The sequence below is a fragment of the Phragmites australis genome, chromosome 21 (assembly GCF_958298935.1).
Source record: "Phragmites australis chromosome 21, lpPhrAust1.1, whole genome shotgun sequence".
Taxonomy (NCBI): domain Eukaryota; kingdom Viridiplantae; phylum Streptophyta; class Magnoliopsida; order Poales; family Poaceae; genus Phragmites; species Phragmites australis.
The window spans coordinates 9,507,783-9,520,441 of NC_084941.1; the positions used below are offsets into that span (position 1 = coordinate 9,507,783).

General features: G+C 48.2%; 1 pseudogene; it reads left to right on the top strand.

Moving 5' to 3' along the window:
* The window catches only part of LOC133903147 (pentatricopeptide repeat-containing protein At5g14080-like), a 23,173-nt pseudogene continuing 10,514 nt past the window's right edge, over positions 1-12,659 (top strand).

Genomic DNA, 12,659 nt, shown 5'->3' on the forward strand with positions numbered 1-12,659 from the left:
ATGGATGTGGTGGACCGTTAGGGAGGGGGGGGGGGACTACCGAGTTAACAGGTCAGTGGTGGTGGTGGCGGCGGTGATTATCTTTTGACGGTATGTGCTGGGCTAGGAAGGTCAGTGTGACACTTGGCGGGATTTGGAGGAGATGAGATTACGTAGGTGGAAGCCAGATTGTATCTGAGGGGTTTATGGTGTCAAGGAGGGCAAAGGAGGAAGGGAGGATCTTGAGGCGAAATAGGAAGCTCAGGGTTGTGCCAAGGAAGGAGTATTACAGAGAATATGTGGTTGCATTGATGTCCAATAGACAGATTACTGAGGCGAAGGAGATAGCTAAGGCAGTTGTGCTGGGGGATTTCTTGAATGATGCTCATGTGTTGAACATTCTGATTGGTTCGGTGTTTGAGATTGATGTTGATGTTGATGCCATGTTATGCAAGTTCATGATGGGGAGGGGAGGTTTTGATGTACAGAGAGGCTTATACAGGTTTGCGAGAGCTTTTGCAAGAAAAGGAAGGGTGATGAGATGTGCAAAAATTTTAGGGTGCTTTTGGAGAAGGGGTATTGCAAAATGCGAGGGGTTACCATTTGGTGGTGTCATTCTTGGGTAAGGATGGAAAGGTAAGAGAGGCATATGATGTACTGAAGGATGTAAAAAGAAAGAGACTAGAGCCTGACATTTTGTTGTATAATTCTCCACCTTTCCTATTGTTCAATCGCCTCAAAACAGAGCTTCTTATAGCAACTTTCCCTTATGGATTTTTGGGGTCCGGTGTGCTTCCTGGACTTAGAGGGATGCTCGGGGCATCAGATCAATCCAGCGATGGTGGAGGACGCAAGGGTGGGCGGGAGGCGACAGGGACACCATTGGCTACAAGAGGTGAAGGACCACCAGTTGGGTGGTGTCAGGGCAGGGGAGGGGAGGGGAGGGGAGGCATGACGATGGCCTAGCAAAGCTGGTTTAGTGCGGTGGGGCGGATCTAGCGGCGAGGACGTAGTCGAAGATGGGAGAAAGAGGGTGGGGTGGGGGAGCCAGGTGACATGTCAGCCGAGTTCGTTGGATGTTGATTCTATCGAGATGAAGAAGAAAAAAGAAGGGTCATCTGATCTCCATCATATGGTCAAGATTGGTCGACTGAAAAATAAAGCATTTTCAGACGCATGTACAATAGCATCTCCTCATGGAAGCATTATGTAGAAACGACACTCTTAGACCGACCAAGAAGTTGTTGGATGAGATGTTCACCGATGGGTGTAGCCAAAATCTGGAGACGTACAGTATACTCCTAACAAAATTTAAAGAAATCGGTGAAAGTGAGGAAGTCAAACAACTGTTTGATCATATGTACCAGAAAGGAGTGGCTCCAGATGATGCGGCATACACGTCCTTCATTGCTATGTTGTGCCAACTACTAAGAAAATAAATATGATCAGGCACCGGATATCTTTAACAAATCTTTGATGCTCCCATAGTTCATCTTCAACAAAATTCTTCTATTTTTCGATAAAATAAGTTTTATTGATTATTATAGTTACATCAAGATAAAACAAACACATAAGAGTTTACTTACAGCTTCTGCATAGCACGGATGCACACGGCCGAAAAAGAGATGAAAGAAAACAAAAAATATTGAAGAAACAAAAGATCCAACTCGTGGGTTATGACGGAGCATCAATCCGAAGTCTAGACTGCTATCTAAACTAGAATATGGCAAAATTCTTCTACATTGTCTTTCAACCCTTACTCTTACTCTTGGCTTCGCCTTCCACCTTCGTAAGCACCAAACCCGTGGGGCGAAATCTTCAGTCTAGCCTTTGTACGGGCATGGGATCGGACTGGGATTCTTCCATCCAAGTGAGTACCGCCCTTCTGATCTAGTTTGAGTACAAGACCGACCTTCTCTTTTTGTTTGTAATTGGGCTTGCCTGAAAGTGTGAGAACTAACAGCATATAAGAAAAAAAAAATCACTTTTAAGATGATAAGTGCAAAAGTCAGCAAAGGCCCTCGTGTCGTTCTCGTTAAGGTGACTCGGGAGTGGCACAGCTTCGCCGCCCTCAACCCCGTCAACACACTCTCGGGTGGCGACTACCACCATTGCCGTTCTGTGATGGTGGCAGCTGCTAGCAGCAGAGCAAAGCAACCTCTGTCATGGTCTTCCTCACTCTCCTCTCCTCTCCCTCCCTTCTCTTTTTGCTCTTCTTGGTACCTACGTGGGCGGCCGAATTCGTGTTGTCGTCTTTCTCGACTGCTTCCCATCTCAACACCGGTAGGATCAATACGCCAGCGGGCGCATCCGCGTGCCGTCGGTAGGATCCAAGTTTGGGGAGCGGCGTGAAGCTACTCGACGCTTTCCCTCTTGATGCCAGCAGGATCCACGCACCACCGGCGAGATCCAGGTGTGGGCAGCCTGATCCGCGCGCTGCCGACGAGATCCGCATAGGGGAACCCCTATTCTTCATGGCGATCGGCTTTCCTCGTGTGGCTGGACGGCAATGGCACTGCTGCAGTCATGTTCTACGCGATGGGAGCCATCTTGACCACCAGAGGTGAGTTTCTACCTGTGGGTGGCCGGATCTGTATGCCAGCGGGATCCGCGCGTTGATGGCTGGCTTCTTCTTAGCTCCGCTAGGATCCACATGTGGGCGCTGGATCCGAATGTCTATTCCGGTCGTGTCTTCTTCGCTGCTTTTCCAATGATGGTGCGCATAGGTGGGCTGCATGCTTTGTAGTGGCGGTCGGTTCTGCTGCAGAAAACTTTGGTGGTGGTGTCGTAGTTCCGATAGGATGGCTTGCTGCTCGTGCTTGTGCGGCACTCGTTGTCGTTCTGATCTCCCTAGGACGCTTGCTCCTCCCCTTGTCAATTTCGGTCTCTCCCCTCCCCCCCCCCCCCGAGCTGGCCTTCGGGGAGCTTGGCGGCTTAGTGTTGTCTCTTTGGACGCTATGGTTTGGTTCTATGTCCTTGGTGGCGCGTTTCCAACCACTGTGATGTGCTTGCAGCATAGACGTATTCGGCTCCCTCTGCACATTTGGGGGGCGGGAAGACCTGGCGAAAGCCCTTCTTTGGCCTTCCATCGATGTCGTCACCGGTGACACCCTCAAGCGTCGTTCCCTCATTTGAGGCGGTGCCGTGGTGCTTCATGTCTCCTCTGGGAGGTTCTTCGGGTGAAAACTCATTCTGGTTCTTTCTGGATGGATGACGGCAGCGTCCCTAACATCGTTTGAAAAACTAAGTTGAAATGTGCCTTGGTTTATATGTGATGAGTGATTGACAAGATTGTAGATTTCATTTGATGATTGTTGGATTGTATGAGCATCTATATGTATTGCAATTATGATTACAACTAACTAAAGTTGCAGAGAAAATGGAGTTGGCGTTTTTGTCTCTAAGTCTAGGAAAATTGTACATGTCGGATGATACAACGTTGGGAATTTTATACACGCCGAATGATCCGGCGCCTAGAAAGACTACACGTTGGAGTATTTCAACTCAGAAGCAAAATTTGAAGTACACGCTGGATGGTCTGGCGATGGGCACAATGAACGCTAGAGCATTTGTTGTAGAGAGGTTGCAAACAACTCTGGTGGACTTACACGCGTTGGATGGTCCGACGATGGAAGATGTGAACGCCGGAGAATACACCGAACCATTTGTTGCAGAGAGATTGCAAAATGGTTGTCTGGTGGAGATGAACACGTCAGATGGTCCGACAATGAGAAATTGTGTACGTCGGATTATTTCTTGTAGAGAGGATTCCAAACGATTAGTCTAGGGAGTTGAACATGTTGGATGGTTCGGCGTTCAGGAGGTGTGGACATCGGATCATCCGGCGTTCACGATTTTTCTGGGATATGTCTTAAGCTAAGGATTCTGATTTGGAACTAACAGGAGATGATTTGGAGATATGTGTTTACTTGTCTTGTGTTGAGCAGGTGATGGATACAGGCGGTCGACGGCAGGATGGTTGGGGCCAAGCGAGGAGCTTGGTGCCGGACAATCGAGGAGGCTGGACGGAGTCAAAAGTGATCCTAGCTATGCACTTGGAGGTCAAACAAATTATGGAAGGAAGTATGAAGATGACATGCTAACAAAGCCAAGCGAAGGGGATACCAGTGCAAGTAACAAGGCGGCCCGAGGGATCGGAAGCAGGAAAGACTTGCCGACGGTCAAGATAGCAAGACGGAGTACACGCATTGACATCGGGATGCTTGCTTAGGGTCAAAGTAATCGGCAATGAGTCACGCTTTGAGAAACGTGCAAGGCGGTTTCGTGGTTTGGTCTCAAAACTGTGGAAGGATGGAGGGCACGTGGCATCATTGCGAAACTTGCGTCGAGGCGAAGCTAAGCTGTGAAAGCGTCATGGCTGTTCGATGGATGGAGTGAAAAATAGACCAAAATATCCCGGTGGTAGGTAGGAAGCCATTGAAAGAAAATTGTATTTTGAGAACAAGGAAACTTAAGGTCTAAGCTACCTCTCTAGACCTATAAATAGAGTAGTAGGGCTGTGTGGGAAGCTAGAGTCAACCATTTGAGTTTGTATGCTAGATTTTTAGAGGAAATGAGAGAGGAGTGCTTAGCCTATGTATAGGTGAGAATTTTTGTGAGTAAAAATACTTTATAATCTGCCTAAAAGAGAGCTGACATTTGCAATAAATAAAGTGCAAGTTTCCTCCAATGCTTGTGTTCATCTCCTTCTAGTCTCTTTCTATTGGCTCCCTTATTTTGTTGTGAGTTTTTCCTTTTTAGTTGTGATTGTTTTGATTATTGAGCTGAGATTTCTCCACCTCGGTAAGTTGTTATTCTTGTTGCTAGAGGAATTAAATTCATATATACAACTGGGTCTTAAATTCCCTTGCCCCTAGATCATCAACTTAGAGAATTTCTTCTACTGATGACCTTTTCTTAGATTGGAAGGATTTTTTCCACAAGTTGCTATCCTTATATGGCAATGACTTGTGATATGGGTGTTAATAGAACCTAGTGTTTATTTACATCCACGAGAGCCAAGCTTTCTTTTGTTGACGCATGTCTTTCTTAAGTTTTTGCTTTTACTTTTGGTTTTGAGGTGCGTTATGAAGGTTATATGTCACAAAGGCAATCATAAAGATGATTATATCACATGTCTATGTTAATGTACTTTTGAATAATATGTTATTTCAAAAATGACTACATTTTATATTGATTGGTAAGTATGTGACTTGTTCATGAAACTCTTTGTCTATATCATAATGTTATTCCTAGTCGATCTATGATCGTATATCATTATGATGATACATAAGACTAGCACATGTATTGATTGATGATCATATTTCATGGATCATAGGTATAGAGATATCAAGTCAATAATATGGATATTATGTTAGAGAACATGATGTTGGATAGACCTATCGGGGTAAAGAATAGTAGGGTCCCCTCACGGGTAGACCCACTTCGGTAAGATATCAGCAGGTGTTGCATGCCCCATTTATCCGGAACCATGGCCACCCCGCGCGACCAGCTAGCGACCTTGCAACCAAGCTCCGCGACCAGCCCCAGGTCACAGGAGCAAACCCCGCAACCAGTCTCCTCTGGTCGCGGGGCAGGTATGTGCCCAAATAGTCTAAATCACAATAAATACCTTTTCACTCGAGTATTTCTTTTCCCCAAGTCCTCTTCTGGGTCATCCAAAGAATGGTCGACGCAGAGCTGCTGTGTCCCGTCCCGTAGCATTAAAAGCTACCGGGACGGCCTGACAGGCGTGGCAGGAGGTCTTTTGCAGGTGAGCAGGTGGCGCGTATGGACAGGACAAGGCAGTCCAGGCGACCGGGATGATGCAGGCGGTGGAGCGATAGGTCAGGCTCTATAGTGCCGTAGAGCAATTGGATACGTCTGCTCTTAATAATGATGGGCCTAGGTGGGAAGCTCTAGCTAGGCCTAAGTCTGTGTCTTGACTCACGTGTAAATCCTCTCTCCCTCTGATATATAAAGGAAGCAGGACCAGGCTTGTAAGGGGATGGAGAAAAAGAGAGGCCTAGAGGCAAAAAGAGGCCGAGAAGAAGGCTTGGCAAGAACATCATCTGTACCTCACTTAGACCACAAGAAAAAAAATATACACATGATATAGGGCTATTACCCTAAGGGGGCCTGAACCTGGATAAACACCCAGTGTTCTTGAGTCACACACACATAGCCAGATCCAACATACGCATCCCGAACAAAGATCACGCACCCATTGTCTGATACACCCCGGAATCATTGTCAGGGATTTACCCTCGATATTTGGCGCGCCAGATAGGGGGCGTGTTTCCGAGTTCGGGATTCTAGTTGTTGTAAGGTGTTCTTCGTTGGGTACAACCCAGACGGAGCTGATATGTCCCAAACTCAGGACATCGGATCAGGATTCGAGGGTTCCGGAGGCTGCTGAGGCATCCATGCTCCTGACGCCAAGGAGAGCTCATGGATCGCAAGCTCTGGGGGAACGAGTTTCTTCGATGGCAGCCCCACCTGGAGGATCACTCACCGCGCAAGCACTGCCACCCCTAGCCCCGTGACGTGAACCAAAACCATTAGATAGGTATGATTGGATCTGACAAAAGAATATTGAGGAACTAATCGCGTGTATCGTTTCTCCGAGCAGGCTCAACCCCAGGACGAACAGAAGGGTCTACACCTTGAACTTCAGGCATGAGTAACGACCACTCCCCACAGGAAGGGTGAATCCTTGTTCTACCTTGTAGGATTTCAAAGGGTCACAGATGCGATATTGGTCGCTAAGCGGGGCATGCTTCCTCCCGACCAGGAAGGAGCAAGCACAGGACCATGCATCGTCAGGTACATGGTTCAATTCCATTTTTTCCAGTTGTTAAATGCGAAGCGGAGTATGAGGGCCTCTTAACCAGAACACGAGCATCGCCCATGCTGGGAGAAACACCTAATAGCGATGAGGGACTCACTACTAGGTGAAACCCCGTCGCAAAGGGGTCATTAGTGTTCGAACCGGAAGATGGCAACATACCTCTCCGAAGTGAGAAATCTAGAGCAACGCTCCATCGACTGTGAAGTTACACACATCCCTCGCAAGGATTTCTTCCCTGGCCGATGGGCTGACCCGTCTAGCCTCTTCTTGCGAACCTGTCCCGGTCGAAGTCTTTGAGAAAAAGACTCATACGGCCACCCGCGGTGGTCTCGTGCAACACCTTTGGAGGAGGCAATGCCTCCTTCCGTGCTGTCAACCTCGGGTGGACACTATGTGGACGCCCTGCTCGATTCGGGTATGACCTAGATGGATCAGATCTCGAACTACCTTTGGAATCAAGCAACCCCTGACGACTATGTGTCAGCAGAAAATGTCACGCGGGCTAACCACGAGAATCCTCCTTGGTATATGGATGCCTCTACCACCAAGGGAGCAACGACCCTTAACTGAAGTACATCACTCAGGATGGGGGGAGCACAGCGCTCCCTAACACCCTTGGAGGCAAACGTGGAGGCCGGACCTCCCACCACCCTCCAGGGTGCTCGCGAGCAGGTGAAAAGGTGCGAGTTGTGCCAGCACCACGACCGGAATACCTACCTACCAGCCCAGGTACTGCAAACCATACCACTTTCTTGGCTTGTCACTGTCTGGGGGCTGGACGTCGTGGGACCGTTCTCTAAAGCCCCAAGCAGCCATAAATTCCTAACCTCAGGCACGACTGTGACCACCACACGCGGAACTGGTCGCAGGTCACTAATGACCTCCAGTTTCCCAGACTCGCGCAGTCGGGTTGACCGGGGTGGTCGGCCACCGATCATACAGCTCACGGAACGCAAGCTCTACGTATGAGGCTGCTTGGAGACAAGCTTGTTTGACTATTTTGCAGGATCTTCCGGACGAGCATGGACATGACTTGTAAATTTTTCCAAATTAAAGTAATCAAACCCTTTATGTTGTAGGACTCCATGGACAAACGTGGTTTCCCACCACATTCTGAGATTTGTTAGCCCGCTCGCTCGTGTTGACGGGACGAGATCCGAAACTAACCCGCTCGCATGATGACAGGGTAAAGGCACCCGAGGGTTAACGACCACATTACCACAAGTTCTAAATTGGGTCGAGCGCTGGTCGCCACCAAAGGACTCGTCGTGCTAAGGGTCTCCCTCAGCGTCAGGAATGTTGCTCGCGAGCGGCTTATGGCGATCCTCCCTAAGCGATACAGGCACTCCGAAGACTATTCGTCATCCAAACACGGAGAAAAACCACATAAGGGCCAAATGCCCATCATTACAAAGCCCAGGGGCTGGTTCCAAATAAGCCTACGACATTCCTCCTAGGACCCAAAAACACCCTTGTGGGGGTCGAACCAGATGGTCCACAGACAAGAATAAACGACATACAAAAATGAATCAACCTGGGCGCCGAGTTCCTCCGTGGTCATCCGAGTACCCTCAAAACTGGCACCGACTGTCGGCAAGAGATCCAGGTCGGGGAGGTGGTCGCTTACGCAGGCGAGGGCCAGGCAGGCACCAGAGACTCCGACCTCGAAAAGATGGTCTCCGACAGTCTCGCGAATCCTCTGCTCAAGGCCACATGCCTCCTCGGATGCCGCCAGGAACCACTCGACATGACCGGACACGGTCCCAGGGGTCGGACGGACCTGGACACCGGCAGACCGAAGCAACGAGTCGAAGTAGGTGAAGGCTCGGCTGAGTTGGTTGTAGAACGCCACTCGCCGCTCGCCGCTCTACTTGGTTAGCCGCTCGAGTTCCTTTCACACCGCATAGAAATCTTCCCAGCAGTGGCGAAGGGGGTTGTAGAACTCCTCCCTCTGCTAGGCGCTTTCCCTGGTCGCCCGTTCCATATCTCTCTTCGCCTCGAGCAACTCCTCCTGTCAGGCTAGTCAAAAAACAGAGCGCAAGCCACACTAGTGTCAGCCGGACGAACCCTACTGGTGTAACCTAGGACCATCACGCGGTGCGAGTGGTCGGTGCAACGCACCTTGAAGGTCACTCGAAGTGCTCGCCCACTCGGCCACAGACCCCCGCACACGTCTGGCCGCCACCTCCAAGGATTGTCGGTCAGAAGGGTGGTCAACGGATATGGTCGGGGATTCGAAGAGGGCAGGGGAGCCAATCGGCGTGGGCGGCGGATCAGTTCGGGCGGAAGGCTCAAACACTCCGGGAACTCTCTGACCACAATGGCATAATATTGTCAGGAAACAAAGGTGTGGGGGCTCCATTCAAAAAAAGTTACATAACAAAGGTTACAATCGAGTTTTTTTACTCCACGGTGGCCTCCACCCGAAAGATGGACGTCACATAGTCCACCGCCCCCTGGCACTTCCACTGAAGTCTCTCCTCGGCTTATGGTCCGGCAACCGCGGCCCCTTCCCGGACATAGTCCAGATTGAAGTTGGGGTCACGGCTGCGGTAGCACCGGAAGATATACTCCGCGTTCGCCCTCACTACCTGCGTAACGTCCTCCATGCCCCTCAACACCAGGGTGGCAGGGAGCTCAGAGAAGTGCTCCACGTAGACCCGGAGGATGTAGGCCCAGGCTCGGGCAGTGTGGTCGTCCTTCGGCTCGAGCACCCGCAGCCCGTGGCTACCTAGGGGATCAGTCAGCGCTCCGAAGGCTTCCCGGAGAATGTTTATGGTAGTGCGCTCATCCTCCTTGAGCTGAGAGCGCTCAGAGGCCGGTGGGGCTTTTCTCTTAGGAGAACTAAAAATGCATCTAGCCCTTATGTGTGGTTTTGGTAATTAATGACAATACTTATGGACTAACAATGGTGTTGAGTTTGTTAGTAGGTTGTTCCATAGGCAATGCATTGAGAAATATGCATGAGCTATAAGTGAATGGGGAGATTGAAAATGCATCAAGATAAATGAGCTCTAGGTTATTTCATAGGAGATGCATAAGTGATGAATCATGAATTTTCTGAGAAATGCCATGAGAACAAAAGAAATGCATCATTGTCATTGAGCTCCTAGTGATGTTCATAAGGAGAAGGAAAAGCTCAATAAGATTGACAATAAACTTGAAGATTAAGTTACTTGTAGAGATCAAGTAACTAAAGGTATGACATTATCAATAGAATTTTATGGACTAACCCGTATGCTATGTGCTTGAAAATGAGTGAGGTTAGATTCTATATGAAGATTGACAATATACATGAAGGCTAATAAGTTACGTGTGGAGATCAAGTAACTTAAGGTACAAAAGTTGTCAATAAGGTTTTATGGACTAACCCATGTGTTTTGTGCTTGAGAATGAGGTGGGGTTAGGATCCATAAGAATGCATAAGTTGAATTGAAATCATATATGCTAAAAGTAAAGAACAAGAGTGGACTCCATATTTGATAAAGTTAATTCCTTGAAGATGTCAAATACAAAGTGATTTTCTATGACAAGACGGTGAAGGGCAAGAAAGACTCGGCTACGATGGATCATCCGTGGTGAAGGGCAAGCAAATGGCTTGGTGCTGAAGGACCAAGGTGGTGGTGAAGAGAGAGTGAATGCTTTGCGCCAGTGGACCGTGTGAGGCCATGAGAAGCTATGAGTGATTCGCATCAATTATATGAAGAATCAAAAAAAGATGGAGTGAAGAATATATGGAAGTTGGCAACCCTCAAGGTTTGAATGAAAGAAGCGGTACTTGAAAGTTATTCAAAGGCTCAAAATGGTTTAAACGAGTTTTATCTTTGAATTTGAGTATAGGTATGTTGCACTATTAAGAGGGATGCAATGTAGAGCTAATTGTCATGTCTCAGTGCTCAAGAGTTTCTAACCAAACCCAAGTGAGAGTTCTTTTTAAAATCCCGGTGTGGAAAGTGTGGAAGTGTCCGAATTGGGTTTCGGAGTGTTCCTAATTTGATCCAATGTGTTTGAGGTCATGAATTCAGTTGGGATGTGTAGCCCTCTGAATAAGCTTTCGATAGAGTCCAAAATCGTTGAAATCGTACTTCGGGATCAAAAGTTATCACCGTTTTTCGAAGGTCAGCTGTGCTGAATCCGGATATTCCGGGTTAACCCGGATTATCCGGGTTGTCCGGAGTCTCCGGGTGAGGTTCCGGGGAGAGGAATCGGTTTGGGCCTTTCTAGTTGACCCGGATACTTCGGGTGAGGTTCCGAGTCTGGGTGCTCGGTTTTACCTTCTTTAGCTTACTCGGATATTCCGGGTTGACCCGGAGACTCCGGGTCAGTTAAAAAAAGTGATGTAACAGCTAGCTTTTGGGGGTTAGGTATTTATACCCTCTCACCCCCATCCTTTGAGGCTGCTGCAAGGGCACAAAAGAAAAACATTTTAGAGCCAAAAGAACTCCTTCCCACTCCATTTTAGTGAGAGATTTGAGAAGAAAAGTGAGTTGGGTTGTGAGATTGGAAGATTGAGTGCAAGTGAACTAAATCCAATCTTGAGCACTTGAGTTCATCGGTAAGAAGTTCGTGAAGCATTTGTTACTCTTGGAGGTAAAGCCTCCTAGCCGGCTAGGTGTTGCCCAGCGAGCTCCCGTGCGTATGGTGAGCCACGGGAAAGTTTGTGAAGGTCGATCTCGCCTCCGCAAGAGAAAAGATAAAGCTAGTGGATCGAGAAAAGCGGTTGAAAGAGACCTGACTCGTTGAAACTTCCTCAACGGAGACGTAGGATTCATGGTGGTGAATCCGAACTTCAGGAAACAAATATTTGTGTCTCCACTTCGGTTATTTACATTTAAATTCTTGCTCAATATTTGTGCATATTGTTCGATCTACTTGTTTGTTTGTATTTGATTATAGGTTCTCCATGGATCTACTTGGAATCATCACTTGGAACACACGACTTCATTTGATTTGAGCTAGAACTCTTTAGGCGCTGTTTATTTTTAGTTTCGGGCTAGTTCTTGTATAGGTCCTGGATATTTCGGATTTACCCAGAGGTTTCGGAACTGTACAACCCGGAGTATCTGGATCAACCTGGATACTCCGATGAACAGTGTTTTCAGGATTTTTCAATTAACTTTTCTTGCATATCTTTTGCTAGAATTGAATAATTTTTGTCACCTTAGGATTGTAACTTCCGCACTTACTTAGGGTGATTGTGAACTAGTTGAGCCTAGCATATTTAGATTTTTCACTTGTGAAAAATCCGTTAGTTTATATTCCGCTGTAAGTTTAGGCTAACGGTAAAAAGAGACGAATTTTTAGAAAAACACCTATTCACCCCTCTCTAGGCGACATCACTGTCCTTTCAAGAAATCACCGCACCTCCTCTGCAATCAGCCAGCAGCTTCTCCAGCTCGACGCATCTGCTGGTCGCCGTCTCCTTCTCTTCAACTAGCTTGTGGACGACGGCCGGGAAATGACCGACCCACGAGAGCAATTCAGGAGTCGAAGCAGACTCCTTGACCGAGCTCGTGGGGCCCGGAGCCACTGTCGATACACCGAGGGGCAAAGCCAACTTTGGCAGAGGCACCGAGGTATCAAGCCGGGGCACCGTCATAGAGGCGGCCATGGCAATCACAGCGGCGCAACGCGAGGTGACTGTGCCGCAGCCGAGAGCGGGGGCCGTTTCCACGCCACCGACAAGGACATGTGTCGATTACTCCGGAATCGAAATCACGGGAAAGAAACAGATGGATAGTTAATGAGCTCGTTAAATTGCACAAGCAATCCTTGAACGGAGGACTGCCTATTTGTGATGGGAAAAAGGGCTTGTTCATAGATGGTCCAC